We start from the raw sequence: 18,885 nt of genomic DNA, 5'->3' as shown, positions 1-18,885 counted from the left end.
CCAAAGAAAGTATCAAGAGTTCTCCTTCCTGGCTGAGCTGGGTGCGCTGTCCAGGTCACCGATGATCATTCTGGGGAGGGATGTGGGGCTGATTCAGTTTGGGGGGGTTGTTCTGGGGAAGGATGTGGGTCTCAGATATCTGGAGGATTGGCCCAGAGCCCAGTCTTTTGGGGGCACAGCTGGTGGTCCTGATCCTAGTCTGTCTGCCTCTCTTCTGGCAGAGAAGGCCAAGCCAGGCGAGTACGAATAATGATGCTGTAAATAAAATGGAATAAAGTTGTGGATGTTTTTATTTTTAAAATATTTTTCACACTTTTCAATCTGCCCCAATTTCATCAGGCCCTGGTAGTTCCTATGAGAAATGTGAAAGATGAGATATTTGTAACTGTTCCCTCTTAGTGGGAGCAACAGCTGGCTGGGGTTTTGGCGGCTCAGGCTTTTGTTCCCTGGTTTTACCCACTGTGGTTTCTTTTGCATGTTTTCTTTCATAACGTATCAGATGTACCTGTGTGTAACTTTTTGCCCTAGGGCTGCCATTGCTGGGAGCCCCCTCCATTTAAACTTGTAAATATTGTAAATAAAACCGGTACAGCTGTGTGCTGTGTCAAACACAACTCCTGTGTCAATCTGCTGGCCCAAGGGGGCCCACAAATGTGTTGGGAACCAGGCCCACAAAAGGTTAATCTGGCCCTGTGTGGGGGAGCCTGTGTGTGTCAGCACACTGTCTCTTTAAGCCAAGCACTCCTGAGCCTGAAGACTTGCAGCTCCCACTCCTGAGTCAAAGGCCTCAGCGCAGACAGGCTCCTGCCCCGTGCTCCCCAGCTCAGCGGAGACCCACCTGGGCACGGCCACCTCTCGTAGCGGGCGGAATCCCCCAGTGCCCGGCCAGCCGTGCATCAGCTTCCCAGCGAAAGGGAGACTTACGTGTAAACACGGGGCTTGCAGCCTCTGCAGTGCCGGCTGCCGCGGAGCCGGTGTAGAGCTTGGCCCAGGCTAGCATCAGCAGGGGAGCTGACTGTGCAGATCTCTGGGGCCGCAGGCACTGACTTATTTTTCCTGGGGATGCCACCTCCGCCACTTCCCCCAGGTCCCACCCTGGCTCCTTCCCCTCCCCATAGGTCCCTGCCTGCCCGCCCACCACTCCCCCCTCCCCGAAGCCCCTTCCCCAGCTGCCAGACAGCTCAAACAGCTGATCAGCAGGGGCCAGCCCAAGAGCTGTGGCTGGTGGGTGCTGAGCACCCGCTATGTTTTCCTGTGGGGGCTCTGGGTCTGGAGCACCCTCTGCGTCGGCACCTGGGGCTACAAATCGGTCAGGCCCCACCTGAGTGCAAAGGGACTGAATGGAAGAAGGAGGCAATTTCCTCCAGTCTAGGCAGGTGTCTAAAGCCTCCTCTCGGCAGATCAGGTGTGTGTGTGGGGGGGGAGCTTGTGTGGGACACTGTCCCAGCCACGTGCCAGTCCGCTTCCCCTAGCTGCTGCTGTTTGTGGCAGGAGTGTGCAGAAGGGGAAGTGAGAGCCCGTGAGCCTGGGGAAGGAGAAGTGAGTGTTTCTGCTGTGGGGAGCCTGGCCCGCAGCCGCCGCTCTCTGCTCTGCCTTCAGAAAGGGGCAGCCAGAGAGCAGTGGCTCTCAGCCGAGTGCCCGGATCTGAAGGCAGTGCTACCAGCAGTTGGGAGGGATGGCTACGGGGGAGGGGCTAAGGCAAATTTTGGGATTGCTGTGGACCCTGCAAGCTCCCCCTAGAGCCGCCCCTACCCCTGCCCCACAGGGCCCCTCTGCTCCTCCTGCAGCTGCAGGTCTCCTTCGTCCCTCTCATCCCTGATGCTGCTGAGAAGGGTGCAGAGGAGCTTCCAGGGGCTATACAGGTGATGAGCCATGGTGCTGGATAGATGGGAGTCCTCCAGGATCAGAGAGACTGGGCTAACTGCAGCGAGAGAAGCCTGTATTTTTCATGCTCACCGGACTCCCTGTTGTCTCAGCGACACAATCCGAGCCTGGGCGATCAGAGTCATCCTGGACTAGAGAGGACTGTGACCAAAAAACTGCAAAATTCCTGAAGCAAGGAGATGGGCTTCTCCGCCTTGATCGCTCCCTTGCTTTAACAGAAGAACGGCCAGACGGGGTCAGGCCAAAGGTCCATCTAGCCCAGTGTCCGACAGGGGCCAGTGCCAAGTGCCCCGGCTTTCGATGGTTTTGCAGACCCAACAGAGTAAGGAGCACAAGTCCCATTGACTGGGAGCAAGACCTGTGCACCGAACTCTGTTTGCAGTTTTGAAAATACAACCCTAAGTATTTAACCACAGACCAAACAATGGATAATTTGGCATCAGGACTGTGGCTATGCTTCTGATTTGCTTATGTTTATTTTATATAGGTGAAGGAAGAAGTGAGAAAGCCAGAACATTCCAATTGACTTGGGTGTCCAAATAGGGTGACCAGATGTCCCGATTTTATAGGGACAGTCCAGATATTCGGGGCTTTTTCTTATATAGGCGCCAGTTACCCCTCACCCCATCCCGATTTTTCACACTTTCTATCTGGTCACCTTGTGTCCAAATATCTTAGGACAGGAGGCTTTGCAAATTTCAGTTTGCCACATAGACCAGAGAAGAGTGACAAACCGTCGGTGGATCACCATTAGAACATGATGGCCCCTTGTGAATTATGAAAGGAGCTGAAAGTGCTTGGCAGGACTAGCTAATCTATGGAAGAGCTCATGGGATGTTCCTATGATTAAGGCTGCTTGAAAATTTTGTTGGTTTTGATGAAAAACTGCGGTTTTGATTTAAAAAAGTTTTCACAAAAAACGTCTGCCATCCGTTAATGGTTTTGATATTTTTCATGCAAAAAAACCAATAAAAATAAAAGCTCCAAAGCTGAACTATTTCACCAAGAAACCAAACAGATCGATTTGGGCATGCCACTACTATGTCCCATGGGAGATGTCGTGGGGTTGCTTGATGTCTCCTTTTTATTGTGCAGGCTAGGTTCCCCAGATGGACTTCATCTCCCATGATGCATCATGGTTATTGGACTCCCCTAATTCAATGACTCATGCAAAGGAGAGACCGTGGTGCATTGTGGGAGAGTCCTATCAGGGAGCCCCGTCGATGGTGGATGGATGCAGGAGGAACGCAAATTACAACTCCCATGCAGTGACATTTCCAAATTGAAATACTTTGGGGTTTGGACAAAATAGTTCGGTATTCAGTTTTTCATTGAAAAGTTGAAACTTTCAGGAGGGAAGGGAAGGAGTGGGTACAGGTTCTTGAAGGAATGTATAGTGAGCTATGTAGTTACTGGCTGTCTCACTGAAGGAAGTGCAAAGGAGTGAGTGATATGGGTGAGAAAGTTCCATCACAGGCCTTTTGATGTTGCTGTCTATGTGGTTAGTGTGCTGGATATGATGTCTGGTAACATAGAATATCAGGGTTGGAAGGGACCTCAGGAGGTCATCTAGTCCAACCCCCTGCTCAAAGCAGGACCAATCCCCAAGTAAATCATCCCAGCCAGGGCTTTGTCAAGCCTGACCTTAAAAACTTCTAAGGAAGGAGATTCTACCACCTCCCTAGAGAACGCATTCCAGTGTTTCACCACCCTCCTAGTGAAAAAGTTTTTCTTAATATCCAACCTAAACCTCCCCCACTGCAACTTGAGACCATTACTCCTTGTCCTGTCCTCTTCTACCACTGAGAATAGTCTAGAACCATCCTCTCTGGAACCACCTCTCAGGTAGTTGAAAGCAGCTATCAAATCCCCCTTCATTCTTCTCTTCTGCAGGCTAAACATTCCCAGCTCCCTCAGCCTCTCCTCATAAGTCATGTGTTCCAGACCCCTAATCATTTTTGTTGCCCTTCGCTGGACTCTCTCCAATTTATCCACATCCTTCTTGTAGTGTGGGGCCCAAAACTGGACACAGTACTCCAGATGAGGCCTCACCAATGTCGAATAGAGGGGGATGACCACGTCCCTCGATCTACTGGCTATGCCCCTACTTATACATCCCAAAATGCCATTGGCCTTCTTGGCAACAAGGGCACACTGCTGACTCTATCCAGCTTCTCGTCCACTGTCACCCCTAGGTCCTTTTCCGCAGAACTGCTGCCGAGCCATTCGGTCCCTAGTCTGTAGCAGTGCATGGGATTCTTCCGTCCTAAGTGCAGGACTCTGTACTTGTCCTTGTTGAACCTCATCAGATTTCTTTTGGCCCAGTCCTCCAATTTGTCTAGGTCCCTCTGTATCCTATCCCTGCCCTCCAGCGTATCTACCACTCCTCCCAGTTTAGTATCATCCGCAAATTTGCGGAGAGTGCAATCTACACCATCCTCCAGATCATTTATGAAGATGTAGAAGGAGTTGGTGCTTTTCATTAGAGCTTTGCAGGAACCAGAAATTCCCTTTGGGAGAAATTCCATTTTTATTTTGAATCCAAAAGAAAAAAGAAGAAGAAGAAAAGAGAAACTTCCTGCAAAACCAAACAAAGGTTAATAATTTGGGATCAATTTAAATATTTATTTTCGATACATTGTAATGTTATATTCTGATTTTGACTATTTCATTTTATAATTGATAATGCAATATACAACAAGCATTTTTATTAAACAAAGTTGCTTCAAACTGAAAAACAAAAAGGGAACAATTTAACTTCATTGAAATGCTTCACATAAAAAGAAAATCAAAGTTGGCACATTCCCATGCAAAGTTTTGATTTAATCAAAATAACATTTTCCAACAGAAAAATTGTTCCATTAGAATTTTTTTTTTTTTGACCAGCTCTAATTTGCATACATGAGTGAGTAAAGGACAAGGGAAATCGCAGGGCAATGGGGTATCTACGCTATGGATTTCTGGGTTAACAAAGGGAGGAGTTAGTCTCAGTTTGGACTCATCACACTTAGTTCAAAGCTACTCTGCAATCCGCTAAAACCAAAGAATACGAGACTGTGCCCAGAAAGGAAATGCCCAATGACTAAGCCAAGTTCAGTCTGCCCATTTCTGAGAACACGGGAAGTGAAACTCAACTCCTCTCATGTCTCTTTCCTGCACTAGAAGTCATGGCTGCTGCAAATCCAGCAAAAACTCTCCAGGATGAACTGACCTGTCCCATCTGTCTGGAGTATTTTCAAGATCCAGTATCTCTAGACTGTGATCACAATTTCTGCAGAGCCTGCATCACCCAGTGCTGGGAGAGCTTGGATACAGATGTCTCCTGCCCTCAGTGCAGAGAGGCCTTTCCCCAGAGGAACCTCAGACTTAACAAGAAGCTCAGGAATGTTGCAGAAGCAGTCAGAGAATTGAGGTTGCAGTCAGTGAAGGAACCAGAAGCAGAGACATTGTGTGAGAAACACAAGGAGCCTCTGAAACTGTTCTACAAGAAGGATAAAATCCTCATCTGTGTCGTGTGTGACAAATCCAAGGAGCACAGAGATCACTCTGTGATTCCTGCAGAGGAGGTTGCTGCTGAAGAATTCAAGGTAGGAATTTACTGACTAACCACCATTTTTATAGCTAGAGCCTTGGGAAACTCACCTGCTCTGCCCCTCCCACCACATCCCAGAGACACAAACTCCCTTTCATTGCTTCTCCCCTCTTGGGGCCAAGGAAGCAGTAGGATGCTGCTGAGGCTGTCCTCTGGGCACACATCCCCATCACGCTTTCCCTGCAGAACTGCTCACGCAGGCAGGAAGGGAGCCCCACCCTCATGAGACTTAGCGGGGGCACTGAAGTGGTGCTCCCATCCTACAGACCCTAGCAAGTCTGTTTGATAAAATCAGGGGTGGGATTGCAGGAAGCAGGGACTGGGTGGGAGGGAGCAGCACAGCAATAGGGCACTGTACCAGGGTCACCGCCTCCAGCGTGCCCCCTCATGGCCCAGGGTGGCTCTGCAGAGGCCCTGCCTCAGTTTCCCTCTGAGGTTCCCAGAAACAATCCACAAAGGGTTGTGGTCAATAACACCCCTGCTCTCCCAGCAGGGACTCCCAGGACTTTTTGTCTGGAGTTTGGCCTTATCACCCTGAAGAAGGTCCAAGGCCTCCTCTGCCTTTTACACAGACCTCCTCCCTCTGGCCCTCCATAGGCCTCTGTTTTGGCTACCCCAGGCCTGATTGGAGCACATAACCCACCTGTGATGGGTTCAGTCACAGAGACGCCCTCGTGACGGTCACTCGATGTGCTGGGGATACCACTGAGAACAACCCCCCTGCCAGAAAAGGTACCCCTTCTCTCCTGTCTTGCTGAGTTAAGACACTCCAGTCAGCTCCAGCACAGACCAAGGGGTTGGGCCACACCCCCCTGCAGTTTACTGAGAGGGAGATTCCCTCAGCCCAGGGGTTTCTCAGTTAACAGGGACTTTCCCAGCACACAATATTTAGTCTTTCTGGGAGACTAAACCCAAAATAAATCTGTTTTACTCTGTATAATGCTTATACAGGGTAAAATCATAAATTGTTCGACCCCTATAACACTGATAGAGAGAGATGCACAGCTGTTTGCTCCCCCCAGGTATTAATCACTTACTCTGGGTTTATTAATAAACAAAAGTGATTTTATTAAGTATAAAAAGTAGGATTTAAATGGTTTCAAGTAATAACAGACAGAGCAAGGAAGGTCACAAAAGTAAAATAAAACAAATTCACAAGTCTAAGCCTAATACATTAAGAAACTGATTACAGGTAATATCTCACCCTCAAAGATGTTCCAATAAGCATACTTCACAGACCGGATTCTTTCCTAGCCTGGGCCCAATCCTTTTCAGACCAAAGCTGTAGTTTATGGCCTGGGTCCAGCAACCTTGAGCCAGCTGAAGACAAAAGGGAGGGGCTGCAGGGCCTTTTATATTCTCTTTCTTGTGGGCGGAAACTCCTTTGTTCCTTTGCAAAATCACAGCAACAGTATGGAGTTTGTAGCCACATGGGCAAGTCACATGTCCATGAAAGAGTCAGCTTTTTGCAGGCGGACACCATTGTTTACATGTTAATTTGAATGTTCCCAGGAAAGCTCAGGTGTGGACTGGCGTCTCCCAACGCCCATTGTTAATTAAATGTTTGCTGATGGGCCACTCATATCTTATTTCCCTAAATTCAGACATAGAAAAGATACATGCAAACAAATAGGATGAATCTATTCAGTAGATCATAACCTTTGCAAAGATATGTTACATGGCATATTTAGCATAAAGCAAATTCCAGTTATGTCATATTTATAGTCATCAGCATATTTTCATAAAAATATGGAGTGCAATGTCACACCACCCACTCCTGGTCACTGGTCCTTCTTCATTGTCCCCACCTGTGTAGGAGAGCTGTCTATGTCACAGGTAGTGCTGAGACCCATCTCCCTTTCAAGGGCCAGCCACCCTGTGACCAGCATTGTCAACTGTCCACATCTTCTAGGGCCACAGGGAGAGAGTCCCCGTCCTGCGGATATCAGTTTGGGAATTTTGGCCATAGATTTCGGTGTGCAAGCCTTGTGCCCATACAATTTTCTGTGTTGACATTCATAACAATATTTAATAGAATGCACTGGTTTCCCGTTGCAGTAGCATCTACGAGTCCCAGTGAGGGATTAGGGGCTTCTTGTGCCAGGCACTGTACAGACAAGTTAACCAAAGGGAGCTCACAGTCTAAAACCAGGACCATGTGCAGCAGGTGGATAAAGAAACAGCCTGGAGTGGGAGTGGGGAACTCGTAGGGATGGCTGAGTATATAAGTGATCTCGATAGTCTGTTTGCTGCCCGTTTCCTCGGTGCAGCGTGTAAGTGCCCATACTTTTCAATCTAGACTGTTTTAGGTGCTGGAATGGCAGCAGGCAGGAGGAGGAGTCCATGGCCCAGTCTCCCCTCCCTGCTGGGGGCTTGGCAGGGAGGTCAGAATTGGGCTGAGGGCGCTGATACCCCCTTGGCACTGGATCCCAAATGGTGGGTTGTGAAACTGCCAGAGGGTCATGGGAAGGTGGTAGATGAGTGGTGGGCTTAGTGCACAGGTGAGACCCTGGGGGGAGAGGGATTGCAGAGCTGAGCCCACCCTACACTCAGCCGCAGTGGTGACTCCTGTCCCACGGGGCTGGGTCCAGCTCTCCACAGAGGGAGTTATGGCCAGAAAGAACCCCGTGGGCAGACTCCAGCATGAAGCTTCTTGTCCCGTCTGTCTGGAGTATTTCAGAGAACCTGTCACTCTGGAGCGGGGGCACAATTTCTGCTGAGCCTGCATCATCCAGTGCTGAGAGAAATCAGGTATAGCCATCACCTACCCTCAGTGTAGACAAACTGTGAGCAGAGAAATCCCAGGCCGAAGAGGCAGCTGGCAGCTGTCATAGAAATAACCAAACAACTGAGTTTACAGGTAATAAAGGATGCAGGAGGGGAGAGGGTGTGTGGGGAACACCAGGAGCCTCTCAAGCTGTTCTGCGAAGAGGATCAAACTCCCATTTGCCTAGCGTGTGACAGATCCCGGGCTCACCGAGATCACACAGTCGTTCCCATAGAGGAGGCTGCAGAGGAGTACAAGGTAAGGAATTGCTGTCAAGTTTAATGAGTTATAGCTTCGGGTTTAATTACCAGTTAATTTAATCACATGTTGACAGTCACAGGTATAACGGCATCATTCTGCTTTGTAAAGCCTTCATTGTATGAGAGATGCTGTAAAGGGTAAATGATGGGGCAGTGTGGCAAGCCGGGCAAGAGATGAAGACTTTACATACAGATGTTTGATGTGGGATCTTTCATCTGAAATCCCGAATCCTTTTCGAAACTGCCTCCCACTGGTGAAATAAGGCAATTTTCTGCAGAACTGAAGCTGCTAAATGAGGAGTGAGGTTTAAATCACAAGAGCTGCAGGCCAGTCTGTGTGAGAGTGCTGCCTTCAGACTGGAGAAGGGGGAGTTACAAGCTGTGGTTATTGCTATTTGTATCATAGTATTTATTATTATTTACTTACATACAGACCTCAGACAAGATCCGACCTCTACTGTGCTGGGCCCTGCACAAAACCCAGTGAGGGACAATCCCTGGCCTGTTTATAGTCTAAGTAGATAAGACAGACAGAGGGTGAGAGAGGAATCTGAGGCACAACAAGGGGATGGGACTTGTCCAAGGTTACCGAGCAGCTCAGTGGCAGAGCTGGGAATAGACCCCAGGTCTCCCAGCGCCCAGTCCAGTACCCTAATCTCTAGGTCATGCTGCCTCCACAGCAGTGATGAAGTGTGGCCATTAGGAGGGAACAACACCTTGATAAAGGTCCTAGGCCCAGCAAGGAGATGAAGTTTCTCCTTGGGATTCTGAATTCCCACGTTGCTGGTCTGCACTAGAGGAGCTCGCTGGGCTGAACACGGGGTGGCCCCTGAGCACCTTGAGCTCCTGCACAAGAGGGCTCCAGGCAGTGCCGGTTCCTGTCAGATCTCTTTGGGATTGAACGTGATTGCAGCAAAGCTAACCCCTGGGTGGGGCTGCCCCGCGTCAGTCTGAGGGACCAACCACAGTGGCTCCATTGGTCCTCACGCTGCTCTCCCCCGGTGAGAGCCAGAACCCGCTGCTGCTGGCAGCTTTGCTGGGAGCTGTGGAATAGCTGCCCAGGCGGCATTGCCACGGGAAGGGCTCAGGACAGCTCGGACCAAGCCCAACCGTTCTCAACAAAAGCCAGAACGTCTAATGGGGTTTGCCCTACTACGACCAGTCCCGTCCAGCCAGTCCCATCCACAAGGCTTGAGAGCTTACAGTCAGTGGGAGTTGGGCTCCGCTGAGAATCCCAGCCCAGATTTCTCACCCGGCAGGCTTCTGGGATTGCTGTCACTTTGTCAGTTAAACCTTCTCCAAAACAGGTTGTTTCACACCGTGAAAGAAAATCCAAGGGTGTGACCCCAGTTTCATGTTGGTGTAAATCAGGGGAGACATGAGGTCAAATATAAAATATTCCCAGGCTCCATGAATATTAATATGACTTAAAGTCCTTGGTCTCGCTGATGTCATAACCCTGCTTGGTTGTCCTGTCATCAATACGGTCATTTGTTTGTTTATTTGTTTGTTTTTGATAGGGGTTGAAAAGGTTCCCCCCCCCACTCACACTCTGATCTATCAAAATAAAAATCAAACCACCCAAAACATTTCCATTTGTTCAGGAAAAGATCCAGGCCCATTTGCAGACTGAGGGAGGAGAGAGAAAAGTTTCTGGGATTTAAAGTGACTGGAGAGAAGAGGAGCCAGGAGTATCTGGTAGGTGCCCGTCATTTTTCACCTGCATTTGTAATGAGCTGGATGGAGGCCGTTCAGTCCTGGGTAAAGCAGAATTCAGTTAAGTGGGGAATAATCACAAGTAAATCAAAATGAGTTGTTTTAGCAGGAACTATTACTTAGGCTTACACCTTAAACTATTGTTCTTATCTACTGTGTATTAACGACTGTTAGTTTAATTAAACTCACTTTATAGGGAACAATTTACATTGATGAACTAACAGAATTTTGAATTAGAAAATCCAATGCACTAGAACATAAGCCCCAGGGACACGTGTTCACTTCTCAGTTTTCAGCCTCTCTAAGCCCAGAGTTTGGAGGAAAAGTTCTTTGTTTACTGTTTTGTGTTGCAGCCTAAATAGAAACAGGTATTCCTTGGTGCCGTGTGTTGGTTTCTTAATTGAACAATTATCCCTCTGCTCCTCTCTGGTTTACAGTCCCTTTGTGCTCATTTCCCTATTCCTGTCATTCGCCTTGTACACCTTAGGCCATGGTAAGGATTTCTTGTTTTACAGTCCTAGCTATTTTCTTATTTTCACTACAGCTCACTTCCTCCTTATTTCTTAAGTCTGTTTCTCTTTAATTACACTTTATCCTTTATTACACCATATTTCCTTCATATTTCCTTCTTACGTTACTTTTCTCATAGTTTTTAGAACAATGCTTTTTGAATAATTTCTTATATTGCAAAGGCCTTGTCCACACTACATAGCTTTCAGTGACATGGCCACGTCAACACAGCTGTGTCACTAAAAGTCGGGGAGCGTAGCCGCTGTTTGTTGGCTCTTTTGCCGACAAAATACTCCCACCCCCAATGAGCGGCGTTCGCGTTTTTGACAGGAGAGCGCTCCTGCCGACAACGTGCTGTTCACACTGGCACTTGCTGCAACAAAACGTTTGTCTTTCGGGGGGAGAGGGTTTAGCACCTCTGAAAGACAAAAGATTTAGTCATTCAATTGCCAGTGTAGACATAGCCTTAGAAACTCCAGCTATTTTTCCTCTTGTTTAACTGTACTATTCTTCCTTTTACTTTCCCTCTTTTCCCCACCTGCCATTCTTTCCTCTTACTGTCCCTTTGGTGGCTCCCCTACTGTTCCTATTACCCTCGTCTTTCCTGTTCCTCCTGAACTGGGCTTCAGCTCTGTTCCTGGCACCCCCGCGACGATGCATCTCAGCCACTGTGGTCCCTATCCACGGGCTCCCCACTTACTGCGTCCCTTCTTTTCTGGTGCCAGTCGCTGCCTGGCTCACTGCTGGCCTCTCTCTCTCTCCCAGCACTGGGAAGCCTCCCGCCAGACTCCACCAGCTGTTTCTGCTGCTCACAGCAGCACTCCAGGGGGAGTGGCCACCTCCCCCCACCCCCGCTGTTTTTTTCCCTTTTATTTCCCCCCAAAAAACATAGGTGCTGGAACTAGGGGTTCTGGGGGTGCTGCCCCTGGGCTTGAAGGAGTGGTAACAACACAGATACATGGCTTCCGCCTTCAGCACCCCCCTATAAAGAGCATTTCAGCACCACTGCCCAAAAACTGTCCCCAGGCTTGAGCTCACCCCACCTCAGTGGTCCTGGAATACTTGGCGTTCTCGAGACTTCTCCCGGAGCAGCTGGTTTGGGCTCCCCTTAAAAAAAAAAATTCTAAATCCCATGAGGCTGCCTCTGAGCCACAACCTGGCAGTGCTGCGTCCATTGCCCAGCAGCCTCCGGTACTGGTGGGGCCTTTACACACTGACGTGAGGCGTGAGGTGTGTCTGTAGGTAGAGTCCTTTGTGGCCTTGGGGAAAGTGAGCGTTTGTCAGTTGATCCCTGATCCTGGGACACTGTGTGGGTGTGTGTACGTGTAGATGCCTATGGGGGGGGCCTGTAAAACCCTCTCCCTAGAGAAGGGTAACGTCTTCCTCTTCACAGTCTATCATTTCATTTCAATCAATGAATCACTTTCCAGCTTTTGTGGCTTCGATGAAAATCTTCCCAAGGTGAACTGAACGTATCCAGTGCAGCGCTCGATGCCTGAGTCTGTACGTTTTTATTGAATTGTTTCCTTCTTTTCTTCTCTGTCAAGGTAATTCTGTGGAGATCTGGGAACCTAACAGAACTTTCCATTGTCTGGATTTTTTTAAACGGGGGGCGGGGAATTGGGTAGAACCAAAAATGAACCTTTAAAAAATTTTGAGCAGATAAAAAAAATAATATTTTTTCTTGGACAAATGACATCTTTCACTTTGATAAACTCAAAATGTTTTGTTTCGATCTGGACCATTTTTTAAAATGATATAATTATATTAAATATAAGGAAATTTTAATAAATTTATTTCAAATAAAAAAAATCAAGCTATTTTCTTAAGAAATAGTTGAAATAAATGTCTTGATTTTTTCAAGATTTTTATTTATTTTTTACCAAACAGCAAATTTACATGAACTCATGAAACATTTCAGAGGTGACAAAACTGCATTTTCCCTGAAGAAAAGTTTAGTGCAAAAAAATTTCGCCTAGATCTAGTGCTGAGTCCTGAATCCCACTGCCTTGGGGTCTCTTATCTCTGAGGTCCCTGATAACACACTATCCTGACCAGGTCGCACATGGAAATATCTCCGTAAGAGAGATAGAGGCCAAATGGGAAGGTGTGAGAAAATCCTCTCCCTCGTGGGATACAGGGCATAGTCTCCCACAAGGTATAGTCAAGTGTTTGATGTCTTAGAGTTTGAAAAGAAAGTCTCCCTCCTGCACACTCAGCACTCCATGCAAGGACCCCAGGCTCCGTCCATGTCCCTGACCAGCCCTTTCCCTACTGCTTTACAGAAACAGACCCAGGCCGAGAGGCAGAAGATTGCATGTCAATTTCAGCAACTGCGGCAGTTCCTGGAGGAACAAGAGCGACTCCTGCTGGCCCAGCTGGACCAGTTGGACAAGGAGATTGTGAACATACAGAATGAATATTTCACTAAACTTTCTAAGAAGATTTCCCATCTCAGTGAGCTGATCAGTGAGATGGAGGAGAAGGGTCAGGAGTCAGCGAGTGAATTCCTGCAGGTGAGACCAAGTCAGAGAAACATCCCAGATCCCAAACAAAAGGACAGCTCCTGAATCCTGGACACTGGGGTCAAGCGGTCAGAGAGGACAGCATAACTCAGTGTGTGCATTGCACAAATGTGAGTTACAATTGTTCTTTCAAGAGATAGAGACACTTTTATATTAGAAATGGAAAAGCCTCATTAGCTCAGTGTATCCATGACCCTTGTCCTTTTTACCCTATATCTGCAAAATCCCTTCCCTGAGATCCCAAGTGTGTGACTCAGGTAGGACTGAGATTCTCTCTCTCTCTCTGTCTGTCTTTTCTAGGACATTGGAAGCACCTTGAGCAGGTACGTGGCTCTTTCTCACTCCCACACATACTTCTTATGCTGGAAAAAAGCTTGGAAACCATGTTAACACCACATCTCCCCAGGGTCACACAGCAAAATGGGTGGGGCAGGGTCACATTTTGGATACCAATCTCCGATTAACTTAATCCTGAGAGTCTCACCTTTTTATAGAAGAGTCTGGGATTATCTATTGAATTGGATGCTACATCCCTGGGGGACTTGCTGGCTCAGGATTCTGGGGACGGAATAGGAGTGCTGAGGTACTGGTTACCATAGGCACCCATGGGAAAAAATTAGCAGGTTCTCTGCACCCACTGACAACCAAGGTCCCCATGCCCCCCCCGAGTGTGCCACGTTCATGCTCCTCCCCCTCCCTCTCAGCGCTTCCCTGCCACCGGCCCGCCACCAAACAGCTGTTTGGCGGTACTTAGGATGCTCCAGGAGGGAGGGGGAGGAGCAGGGACACAGTATGCTTGGGGGAGAAGGCGGAGAAGAGGTGGGGCAGGGGCGGGGACTTGGGGGAAGGGGGTGGAATGGGGGCGGGGTGGGAAAAGGCAGGGCAGGGACATGGCCAGGGTGGGGTGGGGGTCCAGCACCACCAGGCAGAGGGAAAGTCAGCACCTATGCTGGTTACAATTTAACCCAGGTCTGCTGCGATAAAGAGAGATCCCACCTGAGGACTGTTTGGAGACCAGTGTGGAATGAGCTGGGTAGGGGGGAGTTGGTGTATCAGTCTAGTTCCTAATGGACAGATTTCTACAGCACTTAGCACTGGAATCTCCTATCCATCAGAAGCATAGAGGCCAGGGAGTGAATTGGCCATGGAGACTCAATTCCCCTTTTAACAAGAAATTATAACGTATCACTAAATGAAATATAAGAATGTGAATTTTTTTCTTTCCAGGTGTGAGAAGGGGAAGCTCCAGAAGTCAGTGGAGATTTCTCCTGAACTGGAAAAGGGGCTCAGCAATTTCTCCCAGAAATATATTGCTCTTAGGGAGACTCTGAGGATGTTCAAAGGTACTAAGACAGGACCTAGGAAGGGAAAGTGGAATATGCCTCTGAGACTGGGAGGAGATGGGCTCTGGCCAATTAGATGACATATCTATTTAATAAAATGTGGAAAGTAGAGAAATTGAGCAGATGTAGCAGGGGCCCAGGCATCAGGATGTTTCAAATTAATTCATGATTTACCAAAGGTCACAACATTAAGGTCCAAATTTAGCCAAATGGCCTAAATTGTGCCCCTTGAGTTTATCTCTCCCAGTTACAGAGCTGGCAAAGCCTGTCGGGCCCAATGAATTAGGGGTGATTCTCTAGCTGGATCTCAGGACTTCCCCAGCCTGTGCCTGCACTGCCCTCTGAAGCCACTAAATAGGGGAGTCACAGATTGGCCTTCTCTATCCCTTTGCCAGTTCAGGATGAATTTGGCCCATTGAGTTGACCCTCTTCCATCTCAGATTTCCCCACTTATAAAATAATTTTATCATTATTCATATTTCAGTCTATGGAGGGGAAAGGGCCCCATTGCACTGAGCTCTGCAGAGTGCTGAGTAAATAGACCCAGAAAGTTTACAATTCAGAGCCCTGACTGCAAATTCTTAACATCCCATGAATGTCAAAGAGACCAAAGTGTGCAAAGCTACTTTCGCCCTAAACTTTTTGCAGGATCTGGGTCTAAGTTATGGCACAATGCAACTGGTGAATGAGACAAACCAGCTGGGGTTGGGGGGTGGATGATGAGGGGAAAGGATATCTCTCCTAGAGATTGCATCTCACAGGTGGTTGTGTGGCTTAATGACAGTTGACTCCATTGCTGTGAGACGTCTGAATAAAAGAGGAAAAAGGAGGTTTCAGACTAGTTTATATTGATATTAAAGCCCTAAGTGTGTGTCTGTGCCTCGGTTTGTTTTTTGGTTGTAATTAAAACACAGTTATATTGGTTTAGAATAAGAATGCGGTTACACATACGACAGCATGAAAGCTCATCTTTCTTATCCTTTGCCCCTCCAGCCACTCTGCCATCTGAACTGGAGACAAAAAGAGAGAAATCCCTAGGGTCACGCAGATTGGGTGAGATTTCAGCTGGAGACTATCTTTAAATTATGAGAAAATTCCCACAAAAATATGTTGATAAAATCAACCAAACTGACAGCGGTCATGCCATACACAGCCCTAAAAATAAAAGCATGTAATGCTAAGGAGATCCCAAGCTGAAGTCAGACAAACAATCCTGAAGCCAATTGCCAACCTTAGTGCTGAGTTCGTGCCCATGCCAATGATCAGAAACACTCGCACTGACCAACATCCAAACACCTGAACACTGATCCTGGCATTTTCATAGGCATTCGTTGACCTTTTTAATGTTATATTCAGAGTGATGAACAGAAAAACCTCTCCCCTGAGGGCTGACACATCCCTCTCCTTTGCCCCTTCTCCAATATCCTCCCTTTCCTGTGGGTTCTTCCGTCCTAAGTGCAGGACCCTGCACTTATCCTTATTGAACCTCATCAGATTTCTTTTGGCCCAATCCTCCAATTTGTCTAGGTCCCTCTGTATCCTATCCCTGCCCTCCAGCATATCTACCACTCCTCGCAGTTTAGTATCATCCGCAAATTTCCTGAGAGTGCAATCCACACCATCCTCCAGATCGTTTATGAAGATATTGAACAAAACCGGCCCCAGGACCGACCCCTGGAGCACTCCACTTGACACCGGCTGCCAACTAGACATGGAGCCATTGATCACTACCCGTTGAGCCCGACAATCTAGCCAACTTTCTACCCACCTTATAGTGCATTCATCCAGCCCATACTTCTTTAACTTGCTGACAAGAATACTGTGGGAGACCGTGTCAAAAGCTTTGCTAAAGTCAAGAAACAATACATCCACTGCTTTCCCTTCATCCACAGAACCAGTAATCTCATCATAGAAGGCGATGAGATTAGTCAGGCATGACCTTCCCTTGGTGAATCCATGCTGACTGCTCCTGATCACTTTCCTCTCATGTAAGTGCTTCAGGATTGATTCTTTGAGGACCTGCTCCATGATTTTTCCGGGGACTGAAGTAAGGCTTACTGGCCTGTAGTTCCCAGGATCCTCCTTCTTCCCTTTTTTAAAGATTGGCACTACATTAGCCTTTTTCCAGTCATCCGGGACTTCCCCCGTTCGCCACGAGTTTTCAAAGATAATGGCCAATGGCTCTGCAATCACAGCCGCCAGTTCCTTTAGCACTCTCGGATCCAACACGTCCGGCCCCATGGACTTGTGCACGTCCAGCTTTTCTAAATAGTCCCTAACCACCTCTTTCTCCACAGAGGGCTGGCCATCTATTCCCCATGTTGTGATGCCCAGTGCAGCTGTCTGGGAGCTGACCTTGTTCGTGAAGACAGAGGCAAAAAAAGCATTGAGTACATTAGCTTTTTCCACATCCTCCGTCACTAGGTTGCCTCCCTCATTCATTAAGGGGCCCACACTTTCCTTGGCTTTCTTCTTGTTGCCAACATGCCTGAAGAAACCCTTCTTGTTACTCTTAACATCTCTCGCTAGCTGCAGCTCCAGGTGCGATTTGGCCCTCCTAATTTCATTCCTACATGCCCGAGCAATATTTTTATACTCTTCCCTGGTCATATGTCCAACCTTCCACTTCTTGTAAGCTTCTTTTTTACGCTTACGATCTGCTAGGATTTCACCGTTAAGCCAAGCTGGTCGCCTGCCATATTTACTATTCTTTCGACACATCGGGATGGTTTGTCCCTGTAACCTCAACAGGGATTCCTTGAAATACAGCCAGCTCTCCTGGACTCCTTTCCCCTTCATCTTAGTCCCCCAGGGGATCCTACCCATCCCAGTTGTGCACGTCTCTCTTTCAGTGATATAGAGGGCGAACATTTTATGAGTTTACCCTGTATAAGCTTTATACAGAGTAAAACGGATTTATTTGGGGTTCAGGCTCCCAGAAAGGCTGAACACTGGGTGCTGGGAAAGTCCCTGTTAACTGAAAAGCCCCACGGCTGAGTGAATCTCAGTTTCTGTGAACTGCAGAGGGGCGTGGCCCAACCTCTGAGTCTGGGCTGGAGCTGAATTGGAGTGTCTGGCTCAGCAAGACAAGAGTGGAGGGGCACCCGTTCTGGCAGGAGGGTTGTTCTCTGTGGTACCCCAGAGCATCAAGTGACAGTCTCAAGGGGGTCTCTGTGACCGAACCCATCACAGATACTATCTATGGAGAGGGTGCAAAATAGACAGAATATTCATGATGTTAATTTGATAGTCCCCAAATACGGCATGTGGTTGCCATATCTGTCACCCAGAGTTCACAGGTGAATGTTATACACTGTCCCTATCATCGCTGAATAGGGCTGAACACTTCTCACAAGCACCTTGGGTATAATGGGTAATGGGGGGGGGGGGCTGGTTCTCTGACACACCAAGGACTTTTCATGCTGCTCCAGTGCAGTGCCCTCCCTGACTGCTGTAAGGATGGTGTAAGGGCCAGCAGGATGTGAAAAGAGATCATTGCCACTGTGCAGGTAAAGTCAGAAGTCAGATAATGAAGAGGGAGAAGGAGGCAGATAGAAAAGTGCAGGGGGCAGAGAACCAGCCATTGTGGAACTGAACAGAAAGGGGGGGTCTCTGGGCAGAGACTCAGCATCCAGAGCAACAAAGAGAGCTGGTTAAATTAGCAGAATGGAAATCACAGCAGGAGGGAATCAAAATGTCTGTGTAGCTGTGGGGACAACCCCGGGGGTGCCATGGGATACGATAAGACTTTCACTGAGGGCACAGAATGAAGAAGGTCTCACTTCTCACCCCTAGACGGCTGTGCCTAGTGCAGTGTGAATGACTTGTGGGTTTTAATTTCATAACTGGAGAGTTGGGAAGTCATGATTTGTTTGTGGCTGAAGAGTCTGATCTGTGACTTACATGGTCCAGCGGTGTAGTGTAGCGGAATTGTGTAGTGTCCCTTTAAATAGTTTGTGAGCCCAGTAACGGCGCTCACCATGTTCTATGTCTTAGAAGCCTCCAGTCAGAGCAGCAGCGTGTGTATAGATAAACACCATCACTAGGACCCAGCTGTGCTCTGCGGTTTATGGTCGTTGTGTAAAGAGCAAAAGACCAGGGCTGGATTTAGGGGCAGGCGACCCTGCCAACCACCTGGAGTGCCAGGATTGGTGGGCGCCAGGCTTGGGGGGTGCCAGGCTTGGGGTCCTGTGTCTGTTAGTGACAAAAGGGAAAACAGAATGTTTGAAGTGAAATGTTTCAAGTATAGATGTTAGTACATTCCAGTTATTCCTACAATTAAAAATTT

At 48.0% G+C, this 18,885-nt stretch overlaps 1 pseudogene; it reads left to right on the top strand.

The window, feature by feature from the left end:
• Window positions 1-5,013: 5,013 nt before the first annotated feature.
• LOC144272271 (zinc finger protein RFP-like) lies at window positions 5,014-16,157 on the top strand (annotated as a pseudogene).
• The last annotated feature ends 2,728 nt before the right edge of the window (window positions 16,158-18,885 follow it).

The sequence above is a fragment of the Eretmochelys imbricata genome, chromosome 11 (genome assembly GCF_965152235.1).
Source record: "Eretmochelys imbricata isolate rEreImb1 chromosome 11, rEreImb1.hap1, whole genome shotgun sequence".
NCBI lineage: Eukaryota > Metazoa > Chordata > Testudines > Cheloniidae > Eretmochelys > Eretmochelys imbricata.
This window is presented reverse-complemented; position numbering and strand designations above follow the sequence as displayed.